Genomic DNA, 14,905 nt, shown 5'->3' on the forward strand with positions numbered 1-14,905 from the left:
TTGCGACACATAAAACCCATGTAAGTGAGAGATATAATGTACTCTCTAGATCAACACGGCATGTAGCGAAAAGCACCTATTAGTATGTGGCAAACAAAACTGATTACAGTTCTTCCAGCAGAACTGCTATAAAGAAGCTTCAGTGTAGAGACACATTCTTGTTTTGCTTTCAAGTTTCCATAAAGGCAGATCTGCCTTATGGAATAAACTATAAAATCTCATATCCAGAAATTAAAGAAAGCTCCTCATTTACCTTCTGATAAATCACATCTGAAACAAGTTTGGGAAACACAAATGCAAGCCTGAGCTCAAATGTTGACTCAGATCTTGCTAGTCTTACTTGTATTAGTCATCTTACTGAGCTCATGCTGAGAAACCTGTGGGTGGACACATGAAATCATATGGAACCCACTGAAATCAGTGCACAGCCATGGTCAGAGCCTTGGAAACAGCAGCCCTATTAAGTTAGATGGAAAAAATAAAACTCTGTTGCCCAATCACAGTGTTAATATTTCCACAGAAGCCTAGTTAAAAAGAAAGGGGGGTACTGTAACACAAATACTAGCCTATAATAGCATAGTAGCAGTAGGATAGGATAATTCACATTGAAGAGCATGTCAGGAGTTCATCTAGTTCAACCTCCTACTCAAAGCTTCAGTTATTTTTATAAAAAGCCAGGAAGTTTTGGTTGCCTTCTTCCACGGTTGTTTTTTCCAAAACATCATTAATATCTTTTTTTAATTATTGCATGTTTAATTACGTTAATCTGCTTTTTAGTGAAAGTTTTGTAACTTTTCATAGTAGTTCCCTTTTGTCCCCAAGACCATTTAATTAATGTATTTGTTTAATACTACTATATTTCTGAATCTTGTTTATTTCCCTCTTAAGGTTCTTTCAGCTGAGATGCTAGGTCATTTCCTGTAACACCAAACATCATCACTCGGCTCTTTGTTTACATAAAGTCACACTGTAAAAATGCCCCAGAGCTGAGATAGAGACCAACGGCAAAAATTACAACCCTGTTCAGCGACTGCTCTTCCTCCAACTTCAGCAAGAAGATGCCACTGCTAGTACAAGTGACTACTTCAGTAGTATGTGGTCATGCATAACATTAATTTAATACAGCTTAGAAATGGATATTCTATAGAGATTTCAGCTTTGTTTTTCATTAGCCCAATCACCACTCTCAACAGCTACACGAGAGGCAGCTGCAGTCTCCTTTCATTTTCCATTCTCCAGTTGCCGTCAATCTGATTTGATCAACAAGAATGTTGAACCATTTTCTACATTCTGTAAAGTTCTTGCTCATTAAACTTCCCCTCCCAGCAGTTTCTTCCCTATGTTGCTGTTGTTGGCACTTAAGAAAATGAGAAACTTTATAAATAGCTCAGATTTAAGGCTCCTCTGGAAAGCTCACCGCTGTTTTAAATCCCTGTCATTTCACAGTATAACACTGAAGTTGTTTACTACAAAATTCTCCACTGACACCACTGAAGTCACTTGGGACTCATTCTTGTCAAAGAGGAGACAGTGATGGCTACAGTGTTCCTACTGAATCCTCAAATTCCTGTCACCAACCCTAACCAGGGAAGATAAATGGGCATGCCCAAGGAACATCAGTACAATATTACTCCTATATCGATTACTAGGAAGAATGGACATGGAGAAAGAAAAAAAAACATTAATCCATAAAACTGATCCAAACTACCGCGTTTTATAGTGCACATAATCTTTCTACTATCTCCTATCAATACTCATTTTCCATAAAATGCTAACTCTAGAAATATTTCTCTCTCTCTCTCTATATATATACATACACACACATATAGAGAGAGAGAAAGAGAGAGATTAAATTCGACTAACAACAGAACCAATGAAGAAGTAGATGATAAACTGGAGAGCTGTACAGGGCTATATCAGAAATAGTGACTATTAAACAACTAATCTCAAGTGCAAAATCACATTTGGAACTATAGGCAGCCATCACAATCTTATGATTATGCTTTCCTCTACTCAGCAACCAAAAAGAACATCGTCTCTGTCTCTCTGGCAACAAATAATTTAAGAACAACCAAAGGAAGGTGTATTTTCTCACCTGTTACAGATTACAGAGGTGAGAAGGGGAAACTTGAAGACAGCGCCAATTAGGTTCTAATTAGACTTCAGTTGCACAAGGAAAAAAAAGTTTTATCCACAATTCCTTTCTAAAATATATATATATATATATTCTCTTAGGAAAAAAAAAAAAAATCACTAATTCATAACCCACATCTAATGGAACATTTCCCCAGCCAGAAGCAAATTCAGCACAGACGTATAGAGAAAACCACAGACGCTTCTATGACAGTTTGCCCTCCTTCTGCAAAGAGACGTTTTATAATTTTTTTTTTTTTTTTAACGGCTCAAGTGAGTATTCTCGAGGAAGTTCTGCAGCAAAACACCGCACGGCAGCTCCGCGGAGCACGGCTGCCCGCAGCGGGCTCCAGCTGCCCCTGGCCCGCCCAGCCTCCCGGAGGCACCGTGCTCGCCGCGGGGGACGCAGCGGTGACCCGCACACCGCCGCCAAACAAGAGCCACTCGTGCCGAACGACAGCCCCTCCGCCCCGCTCCCTTCCCAGGTACGGCCTACAGAGCGCGGCTGTCCCGCCGAGCGCTGCCCGCCGGCCGCCGCCCGGCCCCGCTGCCCAGCGCCCGCCACGCCGCGCACCCCCGGCCCCTCGCACTCACAGGCCGTGAGGTCCAGGCAGCGCAGCCTCCACACGCGGCTCTCGGGCCGCCCGGCGCAGCTCCCCCGCTGCGGGACAGGACGCGGGACACGCTGAGGCGTGACCGCCACCCCGGCCACCTACGGCCCCGCCTACTCACCCCCCCGTCCGCTGCGGGCAACGGCCGCGGGGTGGCGCTGGCCCCACTCACCCCGCGGCGGCTGGGCAGGGCGGGGCAGGGCTGGGCTGGGCTGGGCTGGGCACAGCTGTGCAGAGCGGGGCTGGGCTGGGCAGAGCGGGGCGCGCAGGCAGCTCCCCCTCGGCGGCCGCTCCTCTCCATGCACGGCGCCGCAGGACACGGCGGCGGCGCCCCCGCCGCGCTCTGCCCGCTGCCTCCGCCCCGCCCTCTCGCTGGGCGGGACGCGAGCCGCGAGGCTCCCGCCGTTGCGTCATCACGTAACTGCTAGGCGACGCAGGGTGAGGCGAGTCGCCGTGCCGGTCGGAGCGGCTCCCGGGCGGGAGCGGTCGCCCCTCGGCGGGATGTCGCTCGCCTCAGGGAAACCGTCGTGAGGGCCGGTTTTCAGCCCCGTCGGCTGCCTGCAGCGCAGCGCTCGCAGGGCAAGCACAGAGCAGTTGGGCCGGGGGCCTCAGAGAGGAGACCAGGGGCCGCAAGCGCGGGAAGAGTTACTTCGCCCGTGCGAGCGGGTGCTGCTTTCCGCGGTGTTCCCGCCCCCTCGTCCCTGCGGGAACAAGGGCTGCTTGTCTCCCGCAGGTTTCTGGCTGCCCTGGGCAGCGGGAGCCGCTGTGAGGTGGAAGCTGAAGTGAGGCAAAGGGCCTTGGACCAGCAAGCGCCAGTTTGAGGGACAGACCTCGCCTTGTTAAGCCGTGGTAAACAAAAGCAGTGCATCCTTGCTGTGGTCTCGCTTCACAGTAGTGTGTGTGTTACTTGGGCCGAAGGAAAAATGCATGGGTTTTTTGGAGCAGTGCATGTTTGTGCTAGTTCTGTCCTCGCTCCTAGGATTTATCGCACAATTTTAACCTTGTACGCTTTTTTGCAACTTCTTGCTTATTTTCTTGTCCGTGTGAGTAAACATGCTTCATTTGAAAGCTCTGGAACGAGGTTGTCTCTCACAAATGAGCAATCTAAGTAAAGAACACCAGAGCCAGAGGACTTGACCTACAAATAGGTACTGTGGAGTCTGTCCCAGAGACAAAGAACAGAAGCTGGGACAGGGGAGGACTAATAAGCTGTGTAAGTGTGATGGATAATGAGTCTTAAAACTGCCAACACATTCATGCTTGTAAGTTTCACTGATTTCAAGGCAAGCTGTTAACTGTCAGCTAACAATTTTGTACTGTCAAATAAAATATAATTCTTTAAGGACAAGCTTATCACTGCAATTTCTCCAGTGTTATATGTGGCATGTGGGTTTTTTTCTCTTTGTACAGAAAAAAAGCTATAACCATGGCCTGTCATCTGATAGAAAATGAAATCTAGGCCAATTCAGAACTAGAATGTAATTTAGTGTGCACATTGATTACTTTGTGTATTTGATTCCTTGAACGTGCAGTTTGAAGGATACCTGGTGATTCTGAAATAAAGTCAATTATAGAATGTTTTCTTCTAGTGTATCAACCTTCTGATCTCATTGAAAGTTTCTGTGGTATTACATCCTCTAATGATTTACCTTTCATTTTTAATGTTTCTTTCCAGGCTGCAATGTGGAAAATTCACACAAGCATATACTGCAGTGACACTGAAAACTTCTCACGAACAGGAAAAGGAAAAAACTACAAAATAAAAATAATCTGATGCCTCCAAAATCTAATCACCTAATATACCACAGGTATCCAGACCACTTAAAAGAGGGGGAGAGTAGTATATTATGTTATTTGTGCTCACTGCAAAGTTAAGACTCTGCTCATCAAGATCTCTGTGAGCAGAACCCTGCAAATGTTATACAAAGAATTCCACTGAAATAGATGAGAATTCCTTGTATAATTAACTTTCAACATTTTGTCAGGTTTAGTTGGACCTTCAAAACTTGGCAGACTCTTGAGTGATAAAGCACACCATCAGTTGATGAGCTTGTGAAAGTCCAGTCTTAGATAGGACTCAAAACATTACAGCTTGTCTAATAAGACCAGGCATTTTTACTTTTGTTTGTCTTCTATTATAATTAAACAATTTGTATAGCAAGAAACACTATTGCCCTATGAAATACCCTTTTTTACTAGTCTGCTTAGCGTTGTTCATTATTTTCAACAGTGTTCCTGCTACTTGATTAGTTTTTAACTAGTCCTTTCAAAGGCATCTGTGCCCCAAAACTGTCAGCATCTCAGGTTTGCTTCTTATTACCATTTATGCATCTCCCATTCCTTTTTCTTTGCCGAATGACCATAAGGTCTCCAAGAGTTTGCATGTTAATACACTTGGGTACAAGTGTCAGCTGCTGACACATGGGAACTTATTCTTCATGTACCTACATCCTTTTTACATTTCACATTTTCACACCATGTCAAACACATATATGTAGGGTGTAGAAACACAGGCCTAAATTAAATAAGGATGTAAACCACTAAATTTAGTAAGCATACTCGCAAATTTTTTACAACTATTGTAACAACTTCCCTTCAGAGTTAGTTTACTTTTCCGAGCAAGTTACAAAACTTTCCATCTGTGCAAGAGGCTTAGTTTTTCTTTCCCGATTACTTATGTATTCCAAATTCTGAGATTAGCATACAGACCAGGAAATAGTTGGGTTTTTTTTCATTTTCATATTCAAACAGCTAAAAATGATAGAAGCAGTTTTGTTGTGGTTATTTCAAAAATTCTCATAGTTGGATTTAGATTTGTCATTTTCAGCTGAAATTAAAATCGAAGTGCATTCTATAGTCAGGATGGGGGAATTATTTGCAAGACCTTCATGAATTCGGACAAGTCCAAGGGAGTTACTTTTTAAGTAAAATCTATGAAGTCAAATTGCCTGCATGTATTTCACATTTCCTATTACTTTTGGAGCAGGATGTAAAATTCTTAATGTTTAAAGGTAAGTACATATGCTATAATAGTTTTTCTCCTTTGTGTAGGCCCAGCCTTAGAGAAAAGCATATTTTTGTTAAAAACACATGGTTTTTTATGGCACAAAGAACACTCTTGAAACCTTTCCATTATTTATAGCCATTCTCTGAAACCTATTTCCTTGAGCGATATAAGTGAATATCACTTTCCTGGAGGAGAAGAGGAGCAGACACCTGTAAATACAGGTTTGCATATGATGCAGCTCCAGACAGGACAGACTTCCAATTCATCCACTTTGGAAAAAACAAACAAACAAAACTAGGTAAAAAAGCCATCTCCTGGCTTTGATGGTCCCAAAGGTGTGTGTCCTCTTCTAGACCTGATAACTGTTCCTCTCACAGACAGTAGAGAGCACCTAAAAAAAACTACCATCCATTTCTGCAGAGGCTGCTTTTGGAGTAGATTCCTAAGAATGGAAGATGTACTTCCCCAAACACTAAATTCCATCCAAAACACTGCTCCTGGCAGAAGATGCATTTCTTTGATGCTACCTTCTCTAAGAGCCCCCTGTTTTCTTGACGAGGTACAAAATGCTGCACGATACGACAATCTCAGAGGAAAAAAAATAATAAAACAACCTGCAAGAACAAGCATTAGGTCAATTGCTGAGCAACTGAAAAGCACTCAGACACTACAGTGAGTGACGCAGTAGAAGGACTTCTATGAAACAGAGGGGAATAAAGTCAGTCAATGTTCCCCCCTCCTTTGTATCTGTAGCTGCTGATTTCCTTTCCACAGCATTCTCCAGGGGCTTCCAACAGTTTTCTCAGCTTCCCTTCAAGCAATACAAGAAGACAGTGAAGAAGTCCACTTTATCCAGCCTACTGTGACTGGGAAGAGTACTCTACCTGGCAGATTCGTAGTTTGTATGATGGGGCTCTGTGAGCTGGATGTGCAGGGGCAGTAAAACTTACATTAAAAAAAAAATGATGTGGTATTACTGTAGTGCTTACTTATATTGGTAGCATATACACAAATGGACCACATGTAGTGCATCCGATTTTCATCTGTATCTTTCAAATTGAGTTATTCTGGTTTTGTTGGTTTCAGTAGTTTCTGATAGGCTTTCTGCAAATAGAGAAAGTTGAAGTAATTTTTTTAATTTACTCTTTAATGAAGCTGATTGCCTCATGAACAGCAATGTCCACACTAACCTCTGCCCTGGCCATGGCTCTGTTAAATGTTCCAAGCCTTTGAACCTTCTCATCTATGTGGCTCAACACAGGTTGGTGTGGATCTGATCTGGAGATGGAGTAAATTAGTTTCTTGCCAAGTTAGCTGAGTCACAACTGAGCAGCAGCAGGGGATTTCCTTTTAAGGAGCACGTGCCTTTCTCCTATTATCAAGGAAAACCCAGCATGCAGCCAAGAGTTATGCAGCTGGAAAAAGCAGGAAGGCAAGTGAGTGCAAGCAATTGTCTTAACTGTAGAACTCCATGAAAATATATTTTGAAATGCAGTCCACTGATGGGAAATGGCTTGGTATAAATGGCATTACAGGGAACCACAAATTTACTGTCACACCATAACTTTCAGAGCTTTTTGCTTAGTGTCAGAGTAAACAGATATGGATGCTAGTACCATCCACTGAGGAAGAGTTAGTAAGAAAAACCTGAGGTTTTCCTGTAACAAAACCTGCTAACAGAATGAAATAAACCAAAATTAATAAAACTGCAACCTGAGTTGAAGGAGAACGTTGAAGTGCAGATACTACAAACCTTTGCTCGTGGTGTTTGCCAGTGGCTCTGCAGTCGGAAGTCCTAGTGACTGCAATACAGATGTTTCTGGAATCCATCATATAGGTTTCCATTGAGTTACACTTTATTTCCTAATCAAATTTTGGTTGCATAGGTTTTGTTTTATTTTCTTGTGTTTTCTCCCAAGTCTACTTCATCTTTATAGCAGGATGTCCTCTGTGTTTAACTGGTGCCCAAACACAATGATACGTGATTTCATATATGTTTTATTTATACCATTATACAGATTGAATGTATTTATATTCATAATAACGAGGAGCTAGAATTGTGTCTTCCTGCGTCTACCTAGGAAAACAGATTATAACTCCCCACCAAAAAGTATTTGAAAATGCCTTCAGAGTAGGGAACTTGACTAACTGGCATACCTCTTGGAACAGATTTTGGAGGAGCAAGGGTTTGTGTATTTTTCTTCAGAAAAATCTAAGCAAAATCACCTCAGCCTTTCTTAAATGAGTCAAACATGGGAAACAGCCCACTTCCCTCATATACTCAAACTAATATTGCTGCTTTCAGCTTTGGAGTTTCCAAACATTTAGCTGGACTCAAAAATTTACCAGAAGTAGTCTAACCCAAACTTTAAAAGTTTCCACCCCAGGTTCATGTAAATACCTTCGCCGGGAATTCATCCTATGCAGTGTTCAGTTCCGCATAATTACTTGGGTGGACCTGGCATCAGATTGTGGCAAACATCTATTATTTGAAATGAATATTTTTACACTTCTGCATGTATTAGAGTTTTTTCTTACGTTTCAAGATACCTGTGGATGTTCAGATGGAAACCTATGTTAGGGATTTTTCAAATTAAGGTTTCTAGAAGTTAAATATATATTGATTAATCTGATTTTAAATGGAATGAACTGCACCTCTATCAGTGTGCTTTTGCTTTGCATTATTACGGAAAGTTAACCTTCCTGAACTTGTTTGGCAGGACTTATCTGTGAAAGTCAGGAAGCTTCAAAAGTTAATGTTTATATAAATTCATTTCAGTCAGTAATTTCTTATCCTGTTGGGGTTTTTTATTATTTATTCAATCTGTTAATGTAATTTAATCTGCTTTTGCCAGTGTCACAGGATGCAAGTGTGATACAGCTGGAAACTAACAGGACAAAATACAATAGAAAACAGGATAACTAAGTCTCTTGAAGGTCAGCTGTTGAAATTTTGCTATTTTCACACTGGTGAGCTCAACCATAGTAATATTTTTCTTTTTTTTTTTCATTTTTATGTATGACTAAGATACAATTGCTAGGCTACTTGAATGCAATATGGAAGTTAATGTCATAAACCTGAACCAAGTTTATCTAGTACATTTTTCAAACTGCCTACTCTATTCATATCAATCACCAGAAACCTTGAAGAGCAAGAACCCGTAATAAACACAGAAATACATTAAGAAGAAACTTTCAGAAAAAGTCTTTAAATTGCTTACAGTAAATTCAAAGTGAAACATTCCATTTGTTGTTATTTTTTCCACTTATTATTCACATCTTAGTATTAGACAGAGAAGCAAAGACATTGAGTTTCACTTTTGTTTCCATTCAGTTTTGCTTCTGGTTGATAATACAAAGTAAGAGTACACTGTGTTTTGATTCACAGTCCTGGGAAAAAAATGAGCGGAGTTTAATTTAAAATCAGAAACATATTTCAGTTTGAAATAAAATTATAAAAATATGCATCATGCTGATATTTCAGAAGTGCTAAGTGATTGTTGCTCAAATGAGAGTCAGTATGAGATGTTTATCAATATTTCTGAAAAAGTAAGTTATTTCAGGAAACATCTAGATATCTGTATTGGTATCAAATGTGCACACTGGTAAAACTGTAACTCCAAAACATTTTAGGTTAAAAATAAATTATTAAGTATCTTTGGCATAGTTCTTTTGCTTTTTAATCTTTTGGCCAATTTCAGTTAAAACTAGCAGAAGCACCAGGATTTCTTGAAGAAGTAAGTTTCTCTGTCTGGATTCAAAAAGGTACCCTGCAGGTATCTGTGCAAAAGAGATAAGAAAGGCTTCTTGAAGAGAGAGAGGTCTGTCCCACAGACCAACACTTGGGTAATACTGCTTTAATTAATAAATTTTAGGGTCAGACTCTACATAATTTTTATTAACTAGTAACTTTCACTGTTGCTCCGGAATTACGTTGGTACAAACAACGTCAAACCTATGTCGCTCTTCTTTTTCTCCTCCTTTTTTTCTGAACTCAAGTCACATTAGTTAGTTCTCTTCTTTGTAATTAACACAATAAATCAAATTCAGCTGTTTTCATTTCCTATTTCCAAAAAAATGGTAACCAGCAACTATTACATTTAAAAATGTCGGTTCCTCATTCCAGTTTTTGTAGCGTAATGGAAATAAACTGCATATTGGACCTCTCAGGGAGAGTGTTTCAGGATCTAGAAATATCTTCCACAAACTCCTCTTCCTGGGAGAGGAAGATTTTTAGATAAGCAGTTCCAGCAGGTGTTCCCTCACAATGAGGTGAACACGCAAAATTAAGCGTGAAAGTTCTCCCTGAGGCAAACGGATATGCCGCTAGCTACCCAGCTTTCCAACTGGCCTTCCATGGGGTTATAAAAGATATCACTGAGGCAGGAACAGTGGCTAACTCAGTTAGATCCTTGCAGAGAGTAGCTGCAAAATATGCCATTGCCAAGGTAGATTTATGTGAAGGATCAAAACAATTAGAAGTGTTTAACTAATCGCTTGAAAGAGAACTAGTCCTCATCCACAGAAATGGAGGAAAGCTGTTTTCTGTTATTTTTTGCTGAATGCCATATCCAGTATCAAGCACTGTTGCATCTGGCATTCCCAGGGCCGGAGAAGCCAGGAGAATGTCCTGCAGCCCTGGTGCCACCTTTGACACCGCCAGGGCTGGGGGGCAACCCTGGTCCTCCGAGGTGAGACATGTGAGTCCATCCCTCCCGGTTTTGAACATCTCCTCTCTCACTTCCTCTGCTGCTACACAATTGAGTCAACCAGAGGTGGAAAGCTGAGAGGTACCAACAAGCCCAGATGGAAATATTTTCTGTCAGCAGACATGGTGAAAATGGGAGCCAGTTTGTGCTGAAGAGGTGCTGCAGCAGGCAACAGAAATAAATATTCTATTGATTTAAGGATGGGCTACCATTCAGTAAATGGCAGAGGAAGCAAGCTGAGAAGATTGCAAAGGAGGCTGCTTTTACTTGGAATTGCCACTTCTCTGCTTCCTCCCAAAAGTGAAACTAACATATTATGCCACACACGCAGCTTGCCGAGTTTAATATTTCATTGCAGCTGTAGTAGCACCAGCAGGAGTGGATTGGCATGAGAATGGTGGGAGAGATACAGCTACTGAAAGGCTTAGGATCTGCATTTCTTGGTTTGCTATATATAAGCTAGCACTGAAAAAATACTCTGGCAAGGGTTGTGTTGGTTTTTTTATTACCTATAAAATGCTAGTGGGAAAAAGAATGACATTTTAAAATAGTTTTATAGTTTAAATATAAAGAGATAATTGAAACACTAGCACCATTACATTTGTTTCCTCCATTGTGTGCTTTTGTGTCCCTGTGACTTTTTCTGCACTTTTTTCCTGTTTGTATTCCCCGCTCTGCTTCGTTGAAAATCAAAGAGCTAAAAAGTAGTATCTAGTCCTCAGAACTCCTACTCTTAAGCCAATGCTGTCTTTATGTTAGAAATAGCCCTCGTAGTAGCAGTGGTGGACACCTTATATAATGAAACATAGTCAGGGCTTTCACCAGTGGAAGGTCAGTGAGAGAAAAACCCACAATATTGCTAAGTAAACACAACACTAGGTCTGTTTCCTTAACAGAGGGTGTTAAAAGAATAGTCTTTCAGCTTCGTAAAAGTGGAGCTGTATATCAAGGTTTTCTCTTGTGCAACCCATAGCCCCAGGACTTTTTAAGAACATGCCCATTGTCGGTTTAGTAGCTTAAAGCTGTCTGTACATTCTAATATTGACCAGCAAAAAACTTCAATTTTGAGTGTTAGTAAATAGTTTGCTTTCTTGCTCCACTTTAAAACTCAGAGGATTCAGCTAGAAGAACATTACTATACTTCCATGTGTCAGCTAATCCTTTCTAATCCCAAAGCAGAAATCCTTTCCTCTGAGGTCTTTCATGTATTAATCATGGGGTAGAAACATATTGGATCCCACAGGGCTCTTTAGCGCTGCAAGAACCAGGAGCTGAAAGCTGACCAAGTAAAATAAGTACTTGTTCTTAAACAGCACGTGAATAAATGTTAGAACAAATTCACAAAACTGTGTAATGGAAACACCATGTCTCAGATTTCCTGGTGAAGACTGGAGGCCCTTCTGAAAATTGTCATTTCCCTTGAAAGAGGAAGAATGCACTAATAATATACAGGAAGTCAGACACTCTGTAATTAGCAACCCTTCTTGGTCCTGAGCTCCCAGAGTTGAAGATGGCAAGCCTTCAAGAAGACCTCTGAGATGGAAGAGATGAGGACAGTGCTTTGTTTCCACAGCAGGGACTACTAGGGCACATTTTGTTAGAACTCAAATGCATCTATTCACTTTTCCATTTTATAAACCCCGAATGAAAGTCCCTGCAGTGAGGCAGATCAGTGACCACTGGACAAAAGAGAGGGAAGTTGTCTGGGTGAGTGGCCAGGGAGGCAGCCTGCAGAGAAATCCATGTACATGCCAGGAAACATGCCAGGGAAATGATCCAGCAACTCAGAACCCCACAGCAGCATGGTGGGGGCTGTTTATGGCATGACCATGAGCCAGCACTGTGCCCTTGTGGCCAGGAAGGCCAATGGCATCCTGGGGTGTATTAGAAGGGGGTTGGTTAGTAGGTCGAGAGAGGTTCTCCTTCCCCTCTACTCCGCCCTGGTGAGACCACATCTGGAATATTGTGTCCAGTTCTGGGCCCCTCAGTTCAAGGACAGGGAACTGCTGGAGAGAGTACAGCGCAGAGCCATGAAGATGATGGAGTGGAGCATCTCCCTTATGAAGAAAGTCTGAGGGAGCTGGGTCTCTTTAGTTTGGAGAAGAGGAGACTGAGGGGTGACCTCATTAATGTTTACAAATATATAAAGGGCAAGTGTCACGAGGATGGAGCCAGGCTCTTCTTGGTGACAACCAGTGGTAGGACAGGGGGTAATGGGTTCAAACTGGAACACAAGAGGTTCCACTTAAATATGAGAAAAAACTTCTTCTCAGTAAGGGTAACAGAGCACTGGAACAGGCTGCCCAGGGAGGTTGTGGAGTCTCCTTCTCTGGAGACATTGAAGACCTGCCTGGACATATTCCTGTGTAACCTCATCTAGGTGTTACTGCTCCAGCAGGGGGATTGGACTAGATGATCTTTTGAGGTCCCTTCCAATCCCTAACATTCTGTGATTTTTCCAGCTCATATGATGGAGAAAAGGCCATGGAGCTAACAGGAGGAGGGAGAACAGATCAGCAGAGAAAGGGATGTACCATGGAGGAAATATTTCTCAAATAAAAAGGGCAAGTTTAGTCTTTACCAGAATCTAATGTAGACAAGGTAACCCAAACAAATCCTATTAACAAAACAGAAAAAGAGGAGAAATAAGGCAGAGAGATTTGGGCATGTAGAGCCGCAACATGCTTATAGCTCTCATAAGGTCAGGGAAATGGTAGGGATGTGGTTTAGTGGCAGAGTTGGCAGTGTTAGGTTAATAGTTGGATTTGGTGATCTTAAAGGTCTTTTCCAATCTAAACAATTCTATAGGTCTGTGAGTCTAAAAGTCTATAAAATGTTTGCACAGACCTGAGAATCTGTGGATCTTCATATTTTCTAGTCCAGCTTTCTGTGGGGATACAAATGAGTCACTTAATTCTTCTGTACCACAGGCACAAAGGCAGTCCTCCAAATCACAGCCTGGAACAGAGGATAAAAATCCATAAAGCCAAGAATTTCATTACATGAATGCAAACAATGCACCTTTTAATATTTATATTTATAACTTGGCAAAAACAATTCAAATAGTTCCTTCATTAATGGCATTGTTCTTGCCTGGGGAAGACACAAGTTAGAGGAAATCGGTTAGGGATTTTACTGAAATCTGAAAAGGTGTGAGAACAGAAGTTTCAGTTAAGTTCTCTCCCAGCAGCTCTTTCTTTGAAAGCTGGGTCAGTGAAGAAAATGCCATGAACACATGGATGGTTGTTTTTCCTCCATGTTCCAGTCAGGTGAGTGAGGATACTTTTTCTGTATTTTCCTTACATCTCAACAGCTATTCAGCAGTTTCTGACCAAATTGCTCTTTTCTGCATAAATCTGCAGGGCTGGGGAAGGAAACAAAGGGTAACAGGATTCTGTAATATCAATCTCCTTGGCTCTAGTTACACCTTTTCATGAACACTTCTTACCATAAATTTCAAGTCTTAAAAAACATCTGCTTACAATGCTTACTTAACTGTGCAAGCTGAAAGAGATGTTCATTCTTTATTTGTACTTTGAAAATTTAGAAGAAAAGCTATTTAGGCAGCTGCCACATTCATGCTGAGACAAGGCCAGCCCCAGATGGTGTAGCTTTAGATTAGCCACCCCCCTCTTGTTTAGTAAGAAGCTGTTAAGAAGCCTGTTGTGTAATAGCCTGTTCTTCTAAGATGTTCTACATACTGTGGAAAAAGCCAGATCTTTTCAAATCAGCTCTTCTTCACTTCAAGTCCACACATCATTACCCAGAAAAGACTAGAACAAGATCTTGACACTGTTTCAAGGGAAAACTTGCCACTGACATTCATAGTGAAGGATGAGGAAACGGTATTTTTATTAACAATCGGACAAAGACATTTCCAAAAGAAACAGGAATAACATTTTCTAGGCTGTCTTATTTAGCCCTGGTTTATTGTGGATGTTTTCTTGGAAAGTACACTACATACGTTACTTAAGTCACAAAGAACAAAGTGAAAATAGTAGATAACAGACTTGTTGTGTGAATTATGAAGTAGATCTTTACATTCAACACTCAGAAACATCATGCAATAGAAACCCTTTCCAGCAGACACATTCTGAATCTCTAGATCTGGTTCTAAATGCACATACTTAAACAAATACCTCAGGAAGCCTTACTGAATCAGGCACCTTCTGAATGCTGACACAAAAACAAGCCATAAGGGAATTTTTTTCCTCCCCCCACCCCAGTGATGTTAAAAAAAATATGATCATAAATATAATAAATAGACAAAACTCATGCATATTTTGACCTAGACGCAGCTTGCAGATCCATAGTATTTTATGCTTAATCAAAGTTACATTCCTAGATACATGGAAGAGAATTGTCTACCCCAAAGGTGCTGAGGGATGAACATTCAGAACCACAGTCTTATTTTACAGAATATATCTACATTCATCTCTGGCTAG

General features: G+C 41.4%; 1 protein-coding gene and 1 long non-coding RNA gene across 3 annotated transcripts in view; one reads left to right on the forward strand and one right to left on the reverse strand.

Annotated features, from left to right (window-relative positions):
- The window catches only part of JAK2 (Janus kinase 2), a 93,342-nt gene extending 90,534 nt beyond the window's left edge, over window positions 1-2,808 (reverse strand). The window contains exon 1 of one of the 2 annotated variants that reach the window (XM_080362708.1): window positions 2,728-2,808. The gene's annotated coding sequence lies outside the window, so the exon portion shown is untranslated. The remainder of the gene's footprint in view (window positions 1-2,727) is intronic. The other variant, XM_080362702.1, reaches the window with a different exon arrangement.
- A 387-nt stretch (window positions 2,809-3,195) lies between these two features.
- On the forward strand, window positions 3,196-7,355 carry LOC308051997. Its single transcript, XR_013923538.1, has 3 exons — window positions 3,196-3,593; window positions 4,420-4,552; window positions 6,526-7,355. It is a non-coding gene; the product is annotated as an uncharacterized lncRNA (long non-coding RNA).
- Window positions 7,356-14,905: the final 7,550 nt, after the last annotated feature.

This window comes from Nesoenas mayeri, assembly GCF_963082525.1.
Source record: "Nesoenas mayeri genome assembly, chromosome: Z".
NCBI lineage: Eukaryota > Metazoa > Chordata > Aves > Columbiformes > Columbidae > Nesoenas > Nesoenas mayeri.